This window comes from Papaver somniferum, chromosome 10 (genome assembly GCF_003573695.1).
Source record: "Papaver somniferum cultivar HN1 chromosome 10, ASM357369v1, whole genome shotgun sequence".
In the NCBI taxonomy this organism is placed as follows: domain Eukaryota; kingdom Viridiplantae; phylum Streptophyta; class Magnoliopsida; order Ranunculales; family Papaveraceae; genus Papaver; species Papaver somniferum.
Window position 1 is genome coordinate 140,129,864 of NC_039367.1, and position 12,811 is coordinate 140,142,674.

Here is a 12,811-nt window from a genome sequence, read left to right on the forward strand (position 1 = left end):
TAGCAGTGATAACAATTCGATGTTAGTGACCCACCAAATCACTTAGAGAAATAAAAAGTTTGCAAAAATAAAAACAGAAAGTGATATGGTGACGATTCTGAGATATGGTAACAACTATCATATTATCTCTAACACCTGAGCTCTGTTTTTTTTGTTAGTGGGTTCCTCAACTCCTGCAATCAAGATGGTTCCATCCACTTATATTGTCTAGTATCATCCTGAAGGCACAAGTTTCTAGATTTTGAAGTTTATCATGCAATTTTTTTGGTTTTTCTATTTTTTATTAATTAAAGGCATCAAACTCTACAAATTATATACAAATTACATAAACTGATACTCCAACTCATAGCTATTTCTGAACAATAAAGGATAAACACTAGACTAGCTATTTAGTTGGAATCTAATCCCTACTCAGCTTAATATATACTTCACCGTCAAGAAAAAATGCCATCTACTTAGAAAGGCTAGTGCTCATTCTAAATTGTTCAAAAATCTTTAAAAGTTGGAGTTTTGTATACGTCATTTTTTTTGTTCATATTATACCCTACCCCCACACTTAAATCAAACATTGTCCTCAATGTTTCAAACCATTGAAAAAAGAATAAGAGGAATCCTTGAAAAAGACAAGGAAGTAAGAATTAGAGTTGTTCACCTGATTGACGCATACGAGAAACATTCAACATAGACTCCCCATATATCAACAATCTGAAAATTTGAGTATCCACTCACAAAACAATCTGCATATATAGCAAAAGCTTCACAAGAATATTAACATATTGTGGGAAAAGTGAAATTATAATCCCACGAGAGTTACCCCCACACTTAGTCCTTTCTACAATCGGAAGTGTATACAAAACATAAGTAGAAGGCACTTCTATTGGATCTTGTCGGCCAACCTGCATGGTGGTAGACTCAAACACATATGGTGGATACTCGGAAGCAAAGAATTCAGAAAGAACTTTAGAAGCATTCAATTCCAGCCCCAATGAGGTACCTTCTTAAAAGATGGATTAACAACTCTATGGGAAACTACTTCAAGTTTGGGAGGATCATCATTAGATGGAGATTCATGTAAAGGGTTAGACAAACCTCGCATAATCTCACGCATTACGGGATCCTCAGTACTTCTCAAAAAGTCCATTGATTCTCCTACATCACAAGTATCGCAATTCTCATTCAAACTCTTTACGAGCCATTCTTCTTCAGTTTCTTCTATAACTTCCAAATCTTCGTCATCAGAATCAAAATCTGCTCCAAGTAAGTCATCGTAATCCATACGGTCTTCATCACAAGTTGACTTCTCATTCAAAGTATTTACAATCTCTGAATTAGGGGTGTTATTCACAAAGAAGTCATAACATCATCGCTATCATACACAACATACCATTAATAATTGTAGTGTTCCTAGACTCAACTTCTTCCTTTTGAATAGGAGAATGATCATTAGAATCATGAGTTGAGCTAGCATCAGCATCATTATCAACATTTTCCAAGGGTTCATTATCCTCGGAATCTTCTTCTTGGGGCTCTTCTCCATTATCCACACGGCGGTTAACCTCCATATGTATGTCCCTAGAAATTGCTTGAAGAGTCTCTTCCGTTGCTCCATCTTCTTCCAACCGCTCATATTGTCTAAAGAGTTTCTTTATGTTAACCCGTTTTCCGCTACTATTCACAATAGGTTCTCTAGACCATGTCTCTTCCCGTTGAATGGGTGAAAGATCATAAGTACGATACGGAACAGGTCTAAATACACTATCATATGTTTCACTTGGTACGAAACTCGGCTCATTGGAAGTTGAGTTAGGCATCTGCAAGAAACTAGATTGGAACGTATGAGAAGTACAACTATCCCCCCATCCTTGTGATTTTCCACTTACATAACCACCAAAAGGTTGCTGCGATGTATGAGAATAATCACAAGGTCTTGTCAAATAGTCATCATAGCCAAAAGATTGGTTTTGATTATACCCGACATATGGTTGGAAGTTATTGTAAGAGTGAGATTGAAAATCAGAACTATTACCATAGTATGCAGGGTTTTGTGAACCATATATGTTGTTCCCAAAAGGATACATCTTGAAAATTTATGCACACAACTTGTTCAGAGACTTACCTCTTATTCCCAATTGTGCACACGCAAGCAAGAGATTGATGGTACCTGAAATAAGATTCTTAAAAAGATAAATTAGTAAAACATAAAAAATAAAAACAAAAACAGAAAATCAACTAACAACTCAAACTACCGACTGCTCCCCGGCAGTGGCGCCAATTTTTACGAGGTTTCGAACTCGCAAAAATAAATTCCTTACTTCTCTTACACTAACTAGTACTACAATGACAAGCAGGTTCGTTCCTAAGGGAGAGTTGAGTCTAAAGTTGTCAATTCAATTTCTGAATATTAATGCAAATAATGAGTATGAGAATGATCAAGGACTCTTTCTAAGTCACGAAACGTGAATCTAATCGATATAGCTATGTTTCTGCAAAGTACCCATTACTAATAACCCTAGAATAATTAGTACGCTCAATTATTCCGTTATATCTCCTAAGTTCACCGGACACGGAAGCGCTCGACTACCAGATTCTACTTGCCAAGTTTCCTAGAAGTACGCTCTCTAGGTGTGACTTAAACAAATGCTTTAAGTTCTTTGAGATAGGCTATTCCTAGTGACAAATACATAGGCTCGACTCATCTACTAGTGTCAATCTCTATACATGAATATTTAACAAAATCCCATCATCAATATCCACGTATCACTACTTGTATCAAGATTCTCTAGACAATTACGGGTTGAAGAGGTCTCAACTAGCATTAGAATCATCCATAAACCAATTTAATTTGCAACTTAAACGATTCACAAATAATTCATATAACAATATTGGCACGGTAGAGAATGAGCAATAACGAATAAATTGCACGAAAGCAGGCTCTTTTAAATATCAACTGTGAATCATGTTCGGACGTCGAAATCGTCCCTAATCAGGATGCAATTAGCTACCGGAGTTTATGGTGAAATAAGAGAAACAAAACTAAAATAAGCAAACCAAATAGGAGGTGAAGTGGTGGATGCGAAGATGGACTGCCGTTGCTCAAAGAAGAACTGGCAGTGGTGGGAAATCGCCAACAGGATGGTAAACGGAGTGGTACTGGCGACTTGAACTGCTGCTGTGTAGTTGCCTTCTAGTCTGCTACCTTGGCGCTGTGAAGAGGTGAGATGCAGATGGAACTGGTGGTGAACGTGACTGCAGGTGATGGATGGACTGGTGGTATGAACAACAGCTAGGGTTGGTGGTGTATGCAGGTGGGTATGTTGTGAGATGCAGGTGGAATTGATGATGAATGCAAACTGGTGGATGGAAGGGTTTTGGAGTGGAGCAAAGCTCCTCTCTGTTGAGAGAAAACAGTCCCCTGAGGTATGGGGTATGTGATATTGATCCCTTCTGTAGCTTTCTATGTTCTTATATAACTTCAGTTTCTTGTTTTAGTTCCTGCAAATCCGCGACCTAACACTCTCAATCTCATCCCTTCAATACCCAACTTCAATGGACACCGACTCACTCAATGGCGGCAGAATTCCTTCTTCCCTGACTCTCGGCCAAACACTTTCCCAGTTTTGACGCAACTTTTCCTTCAATCCAGCTCAACTCTTGAGATACCCATGTGGCCATGTCTCCATATCCTGTAACCTTCTAAATCAAATCCATACCAAAAAGCCCTTGTACACAGTCCATAAGCTCACAGCAAACCAGCAGAGAGATGGTTCAGTCGAGAGAACCTGTACTGGTTACAGTCTTGCTTGCCAAAACTTGGCTTAGTCTCTGCATTGTTGAGACATGCCCTAACCCAAACTTTTACAACACTTGTGATCTTCGAAAACACCAACCAGAACCCACCTCCTAGTTCCTCTCGACATCGTAGTCTCGTCCTAATATCCAGTTTAGAAACCCTTCAGCCATAGTAACGAGATGGACAGCAACAACACCAGTTCATCTCGTCATAACCTGTTTCCCACTTCTATGTAAATTCAAACTTCATTCTCAACCTCCTACATCTATCAGTAACAACATGAACATGGCGGCAACATCACTATCTTCTCTGCATACTTGCTCAAGACTCTGTCAGCTGAAACCCGTCTCATTCACAACAACAACAATAGAACAGTTCATTCAGGCCTTTACTCGAGCAGCTTGTGTGCAGTTTGATGGTGCTGCTGAGATGAAGTCTCTCTCGATTTCTAAGATCATTCTACCTCCTTTCCTGCAATTGAGACGAAACCCAGAGTTCTAAACATTCACAAACACACATTCAATCTCAGAAACATCCATTAATCGCATCCATTCAACCATAAAGCAATGACAATAACACTCTATCTTGGCTTTCTCATAACTAACTATGAATTCGAATTCCATTTAGGTCAATCATTCCAATGCAACCGGAACTCTAAAACCTCACCTAAATCCCTTCCATCCACTGATAGTTTGAACGACAGCAACTCCCTTCTTCTTCCCTGTAATCTCGATGGTAAACTATACCCAAAACTGTGTACAGCTCCGTGTCCATCTAAGCTTCAGTTTCACGTCATTTCTCGTCAAACGCGATCACAAGAACCCAAGGCTGACCGGCGGCGTGAATCTTGGCAACGGCTCTTGGTTTAGTGAGTAGGATGCTTGGCAGTCGAAGGGAAGAACTAAATTTTCTCACTTGCACGAACTGAGCTGTAAGTCATGAGGGAGAAAGAGGTGACCCTGAGTGAAGTAGTAGGTGCTCTCAGTAATTCCAGCATCTTATGTAATATAACCTCGTGTTTTTCCCGGTTTTGAATCCGTCAATTCTAATATCGCCAAGCAATGGATTAAGCTCTGGTTTATCTTCTTTCGCACCACATGACTCCAAAGTACCTATAAAATGCAAAAAAAGCGTAATATACAAAAGTACAAGAGAAATAGTGAAGAAAAGCATAAGAAATTGACATTCAAAAGATGCATTTAAGGCACTTATCAGATGCGATAAGTTATACAGGACATCCTAAAGTCAATCTACCAGCTGGCCAAACATGACTATATAAAAGGAATATAACTTGTTTTTGCTGGAGTATGTTTTGTCTTTCTTTTGAAAGAAACATCATATGATTGAGAATTATTCTTTCATGAAAATTGACACGTCCAAAAAGCCAAATTGATATAAAACATAATTGGTGATGATAATTTAGTTTTAGTAGCGAGAAAAATTAAGCTATATTGTTGTTCATGGACGATAAAGAAAATGGAAGCTGGTTAACTTAAATCGGAATACTGGTTAGATGTCGAGAAAAAAATGGGATGCTGGAGTAAACTACACAAATCATTTATTTGTAGGGGGACCTCCCCAAGTTTAGATTCACAAAAAAAACACGTTTATCAAATTTTGTTTTCGGAGACTTCACCAACAAAGGCCAAAGTAGTATTTTATTTCAACAGATATCAAATGAGCCGTTTACCAAATAAGAACTTAGAAAATGATGAAGTTCAAACATTCACTATTCGTTATCAAAAATTCTAAAAGCAACATATTGGATTTTTTCCACAGTTATACTCTTTTTACCCCCTACGCAAACTTTTCATAACGTTTCTTCTTTTTCAAACGAGTCCTTTTAGAGACCTGTTGACTGATCAAAGACGGGAAGAAAATTGTCCTTGACCAATCAAGGATGGGAATGCACTCCTACTAGACTTATTTCGCACACTCGAATACAATACTGTGGAGTTAATCAATTTTTGGAGCGCACTATTGGTACACTCCAAAATTTGTTTGTACTACATTCCTCATGCAGTCATATACATCATCATTTCAAGGACATAAACGATATTTTTGGTCATGTTTTGCCCTTTTGATCACATGTTCTTATTTTAGAATTGATTAGGACTTTCAGGGGACGGAAAATTTTATCCTTTTTTAATTCCTTTTTGGCAAAAATCTTTTATCAAATCTTATACTTTTAAAATGTATATTCTTAAAATAAAATAAAAAAAATATTTTTCCTTGTTCCATCTTATCAATTCATATTCTAAAAAATCTAAAGAGTAAAATGTTTTTACCGGAGTACTTCTTCAACAAATCGCTGAGATAGATACATGATGAACGCAAGAGTGTGAACCATGAAAAGCTTTGTTCCTCGTGGTTTACGAGTGTTCGGGAACATTTGTCAAATGAATTGAAAAACGATTTCGATTTCAAATTTTGTGATAGATGGCGATGCTTAGTGAACACCAAAGTTTAAACAAATCAACCAGAAAGATGATTCTAAAGTATATATGTTATATAATATAACATGCTGGTTGTATGTAAATAAAGCTTAATTTATAGCAAGTTTTATGGATCTCGAATAACAAATTCTTAGGCATGTATATTTATATTTTTTCATTGACGTTAATCGAGTTCACATTAGACGTAATTCCAAATTACGTTGGTGATGATTTGAACATCATTTCGATGCTTATTGAATTGCCTTATTCAATTGTTTTCCAATCTCTCTTCTTAGAAATCTTGGTACTCGACTTGGGAAAAAAGTGCATGAGACCTATATTTTATATCCACTAGATTTAAAAGTTTCTACTACCTAAGTTTATAACTTAGATTTCATCATTAAACAGTAGCGGATCGACAAAAAACTGGGAGAACAATGAAGAAGTAACTAGTTTATGCCTTTGATTGTAGTGAGTTTTAAGTGTTAATGTATTGTCTCACATTAAATGAAACATGTAATATATATTTGAGATGCAAAATATAAGGATCCTCAAGCTCGTCAACGCTATTAGACCAGTCAAGACACGATTTAGCCGTTAATGATCGATTAGATTAACACGAACGCTAATTAATAGAATTTAATCTAACAACGATCTAGATACGAACTAGTATCACTAGATAGATCTCAAAAGTTAGGCGTTATAGACCGCTCGCACGCATCATTCGAATACCGGACGAAGAAGATATCATCAGATTTTGTGTTAAACCGACCTGGCTACCCTTATCTAACCTACTGGGTGCCTCACCATTTTTGTTGGCCTTATCATCACCATAACGTGTCGAGAGAAACTCATTTTCTTTGATTCTTTCTCTTTCTTCTTCTTCTTTCTTTCTTCTTCTGTTCTTCGCCTCTGGCGATTCTGAAAGTTTCGAGAGATGAAATTAAATTATGAGATCGTGAGGGTTGAGCATAGATCAGGGCATATTTGAGGATTTCTATGTTGAATCGATTATGGTACTCGGAATTCACAGAGAAAGGTAATTCGAAGATTGAATTTAGAGTTTCTGTTTTGATTGATCTCGTTTGTGAAATTGAATTTGTTTTGGTGTTTGTTTCTTGGGTTTGTTGTTAATTAGAGTAAAGAGGGTTGTATAAGGTTTAATTTTAGTTTCTCTAGAAAATCAGTTATCAGGTTAGGGTTTCAACGAATTGAGGATGAAGATTAGGGTTTCTGATTTGGGCATTTCGGATGAGAATGAAGAACTAACAAGTGGTGATTGAAGTTGGGTTATTGATTTAGGGTTTTACGATAAAGAAATAGAAATCAGGGTCTGAGTTCATAATTGAGGAATCAATTGAACAGTTTTGGAAGGATGATGAATTGGTAAATTAGGGTTGTTGTTGGTGTTTCTAAATAGAATTCGATGACCAGAGGATGATAAGGATGAGTGCTGTTGAGTCTAGATAAATGATTGTATTACAGAGCACTGTTGGTGAAGAAATTGAAGTACAAAGATGTTGAGATTTCAGTGGTGGACATGAAAGAATGAACTGATGTTGTTAGTTAATCAAGCTGATGACTGTGTTGTGTTTGTTCATGGCTGGTTAATATGGATGTCAGTAAAATTATGATAAAGATAATGAAGATGGTGGTTATGAACTGGTGCTGGTGGAGTTGATTAAGAGGTGTTGTATCTAGAGATGGTGGTTGATAGTGTTTTGAGATTGCAGGTGTGGTGAATTGATATAGGTGGTGGTGTTGAACTAGTGGTGTTAAGGGTGTGTGAATCTGTTGATGCAGTTTTTATAGCTGTAGAGTTGTAGTGGCAGTTCAAAGGAATGTGCAAGGTTGTCTAAGTTAGAGATAGAGGAATGGGAGTAAAGAAGATGTGTTGTTGTTATTGTGTAGGATAGTTGGGTGATATGATGATGTGTGGCTGAGGATAGTAGGGTTATTGAAAATGGTGGAGAAGAGTGGAAGTTGATAATGTTGTTGGGAACTGGATTGGCAAGGACAATGAAGACTTGAACTGTTGCAGGTGTTAGAGATTGAGTTAGTGGATAATTATATTAGTTGCAGGTGGAGCTGTGAGTTGTAATGAGGGTTGGTTTCAGCTGAAATATGGGATGTATAGAGAATCAACGGAATTGAATCAAAGAAGGAATGTAGTATTAGTCTGATTTGGTGTGTGTGTTTAATGCTTTAGATTGTGGCATGGGCTTATGGCTCAAGCCTTGTGTTTTAGCTTGGGCAGATGATAGTCTAGTCTGACTCGCCTGAGTCGGTTTATCTGAAGTCTTTTGACTGAGTTGACCCTGTAACCAGACTTGACCCGATTTGACTCAGTGACTTAACTCGTTGACCTGACCTTGGAACAATTGACTTTCCTTGACTTGTTGTGGACTGTTAGTTGATCGTTGTTGACTGTTAGTTGACTCAGATGAACCAGGCCTTGGTTTAACAGGCCAGTTTGGTGGACTTGGGCTTAGGACTAGTTTTTCCTATTTTGTTTATTTGGACTCCTTGCGGTCCGAATTAGCATTTGGTTCCTTCTATAAAGTTGTAGATACTCTTAAGACATATCTAATGGACTATAGAACCAACCTAATTAAATTAGTAAACCTATAGATGTGCTAAAGATAGATAAATAAAAGGTGTAGAACCGTAAATGAGTTTATAACCATTAGATAGACTTGTTTGATTCTTGTGTGAGCCTGTTGGTAAATTCTTGGAGTGTTTGTGTGATTAACAATTACCCATTTCTTTTAAAACCGATCGATTCAAAGGATGATCTAGTGGACTGCGGATCTTGAGGTAGACATGGCATGTCATCAAACCAGGTGGGAACTCTTTAACCTTCTGGTAATCATTGAGCTTTTTTTCGATCTGCGAGCATGATGTGTTATTTAATATCAGTATGTACAATGTTTGCAATGAATGTAAATATGAGTGTAATATGTGTTGTGTGAATCCCCCGCAAGGAGTGACCGTGGTTACCCACGACTTCTTGCTATGTTCTTTGTAAGCAGGGGAAAGCCGGTTGAATATTACGCCCTTACATTTCTTAGTAGACCGGAGAAAGCCGGTTAACTATTACGCACTTTACTTTTTATATCTATAGTAGGTCGGGATAAGCCGGTTTGTAGTTGCAGGAAATCCTACAATACGCCCCTCGTATGATTTTATCGTTGATCAGCCTATTTTTAGGTTGACACTCTTAATTTTATTGATTAATTTCTGAATATTCTTACAAGGAAAATAAAGAAATCAAGAATGATCTCTGCTCTCAACTTTCTCTCTCCTATTTACTTATATCTCACTCAAAAAAGATCTCCCTCTCCTTTACAACTCGAATGACTATTTATAAGGGAAATACATAATGGATGACAGCTAATCTATCCTTTATTTTCGGATATGGTTTGCGACATTCTCGCAACCTTATAAATGTTGACTTCGCAAGATTTCTAATTTTCGCAAGACTATCACATCTTTCCCATGATATTTGCTCACGTTGTTTTCTGAAACTGTTCTGCGGCGCTATTGTGCAATTCCATTGATAATTTCGCTGAGACACAATTGTTGCGAGAATCTGATCCTACATCTTGCTTCTTCTCAAATCTTCTCTGCAAAGTAGAGGATGATTTGAGAAATGTCGCAACTCCTTATCTTTTCATATTCCACATTTATCACACGTACTCTCTCTCTTCTACTTATTTCTTGACACGTCTTCTGTAACCGCTACTTTTCAACCGCTCACGTCTCTTCGTCTTAATGGTGTTTATTTCTTCGAGAAGTAAATTTTCTTTATATACTCTTCCCCCTCCCTCTTTCCATTTTTCTTTTTACTTTCTCTTCTATTTTTATTCTCTTATCTCTGCAATTTTGTCATTCTTCTGTAAATTCTGCTGCTGTAATTTTATCTTCCTTCAGTTCTTTTACTTTCCATACATTCCCATATCCTTTATTCAATCATGGATCCAAGTGGTCATAGATATGAGAAGAATCTTCAAGATGTCCAAAAATATCTTGCTAATAAAGGTCTCACACTCTCCCCCATTCCTGATGTGAATGCCAAATCAATTCTTTCTGTCAAGCTTTTCTCCAGTCAAAATTGTGATGATCAATCAATCATAATTTCTCTAGGTCAAATTCTCGCAGGTCTCCCTCTTCCTCTTTATAACCCAGACATTCCTTTATTTTATGAAATTATCGTACATCCGGGATTTTCGCGAGCCATTTTCCAACTAAGTGGGGATTGTATCCGTCTAATGCTAGAGTTCGCCAATCGTGGTGCTGGTAGAGGATCTCTTTACTCCAGTGAACCTAGGGATCCAAAATTCGCAAACCTAGAAATAGTTGCTGAGAAGTATACATTGGCGAATTTCTTTGAAAATTACGAACTTATCTCCATGAAGAAAGAGAATACTTGCTGGGGTATTCGATTAAGAAGAAAAGATAATATTGATGAATCTAAAATTCTTATGCAAGATATTGACTGGCATTCTGGTAAAAACACAACTCCTCTCCAATCCAAAGATGACAAATGATGCGTGTTTCCTTTAATGCTAAAGGGTCCTTACATTGCTGGATCAAACGTTCTTCCTACGAATCTCGCAGCATATCAACCTTGGGTTTTCTCCTGGCCCGAAAAGGAGAAGGAGGTATATTTCTCCCCTTTAACTCATTTTATACTTCTTTATTGATTTTTACTATTATGTTCGCTAACTCTTGCGATATTCCGCAGATCCAAAAACTAAAAGATAGTTATAACAGGACTGGGAAATCTAGTACTTTGTTGGCTCTTCGCTCATATACAGATGAGGTAAGAAATTTTCTCTTATGACTTTAAATAGTACTGTCATTCCCATGCTCCCCTTTCTTACTTCTATCTGTATGCGAATATTATTGCTGAAGTAGAAGAATCTGCTGATGCTGCGAAGATTGGCGATAAAGGTAAAGGTGCTCTTCGCAGAGAAAAATCAACTGGTCCTCCTCCAAAGATAAGAAAAGTGTGTTCTTCTTCTCCTTCAAATTTTCTTCTTAACGAGAATTCTGAAAGTGACAAGGATGATGAGGATAATGATGATCTCGCTGGAACTGAAAATTCTCCTCCCGAATCTTCTATGGCTAAGCTTTCTGGCCTCTTTACTGATTCTCTACAAGGAATGGGAGATAGCCAGTTCGCAAATACCTGCAAAGCTCTTGCTACCCTCTGTGATGTCCCTTTAATAGATGGTGATAGCTCTCTTCGTGGAGTTTCTAGATCAGTGACTCCCGACTTCTTGCATTCTCTCAATAGTTTGGTATATTTTCATCTTTTTACTTCTTCATTGTTATAACTCAAAATCTCTTTCTATATTAATATTTTTATTTCTTTTCGCAGGTTGGAAAAGCTTCTTTTGCGGTTGCCTCAGATCTAGAGAGACGACGCGAAATTCTTGAAGAGAAGAATCTTCAATTTCGCAAAAGGAATGAAGAATTGGAAGTTGAAGTTAAAGGTCTTCGCGAGAAGAATAGACAATTAGAAATTGATTCTTCCTCTTATAAGAACAAAATTTCTAGTCTTCAACAAGTTAATAATCAGCTTTACGGTATATTACTTTTCTCTTTTCTCTTTATTCATTCATCTTGTTGTTTTATCTTATTTAAATGATCCTTTTTGCAGACATTTATGGTCTTTCTGATGAAGCTACCCTTCTTCGTTCATTTCCTAATTCCTTGGATAATGATAACCTTCTTGAACGTCTTAACAATTCCTTAAATAGCTTTTCTAATGATAGAATTTCATCTCTTTCTCTAAATGAACTTGGATCACAATTTCGCCTCTTAGAAATTGATCATAGATCCAGTTTAGGCTTAGCTAACAGATTTAAACGTCTACTTATTGATTCCAAAGAGAAAACCAATGAGTTGAGAACCAAGATTAGCGGTCTCATAGATGATAAAGATCGTATCTGTGATCAAGGTGCCAAGGCTCTGGCGAAATTCCAAGAGGCTCTCCTTGAAGTTCAACTTGAGCGAGATGAAGCTAACCGCAAGAATATTGAACTCTGCGAAAGGTAAAATCAAATTCGTTCTCGTCTTCTCATAAGTAGTGAGGAAGAATTTGTCTGGGCTGCGGAAATTTTAGATGATGCTAGAAAAGATTTAGGCGTAAATGTTAGTCTCCAAGTTGAACATACAACCTTGATTAGAGACATGATTTCTGACAGAGAAGGTTGCTAATTGCTCTTCTTTACTAATATTTTGCTTCTTATAGATTTTCATCAAGTTAATAATTGGTTGTCTTTTGTTCGCACATTCTGAAAATAGATATCGTGAAAAGATTGAAGAACTTGAAGCTGAAAAGGAGGAACTCGCAAAGAATCTTTCTTCTCGCAACGACAAGTATTCTAGATTGAAGAATCAAATCAAAATCACCATTGAAAATTTTAAGAATGATGCTACGCATTTTCGCAATCAAACCATCCAGATGGTTTGTGATGATCATAATATCCCACATTCTGATTACCCTTGTCTTTTAGAGGAAATCCCACAAAATACTCCCAATTTGATTATGTCTGATAGTGATGCTGACGATGAA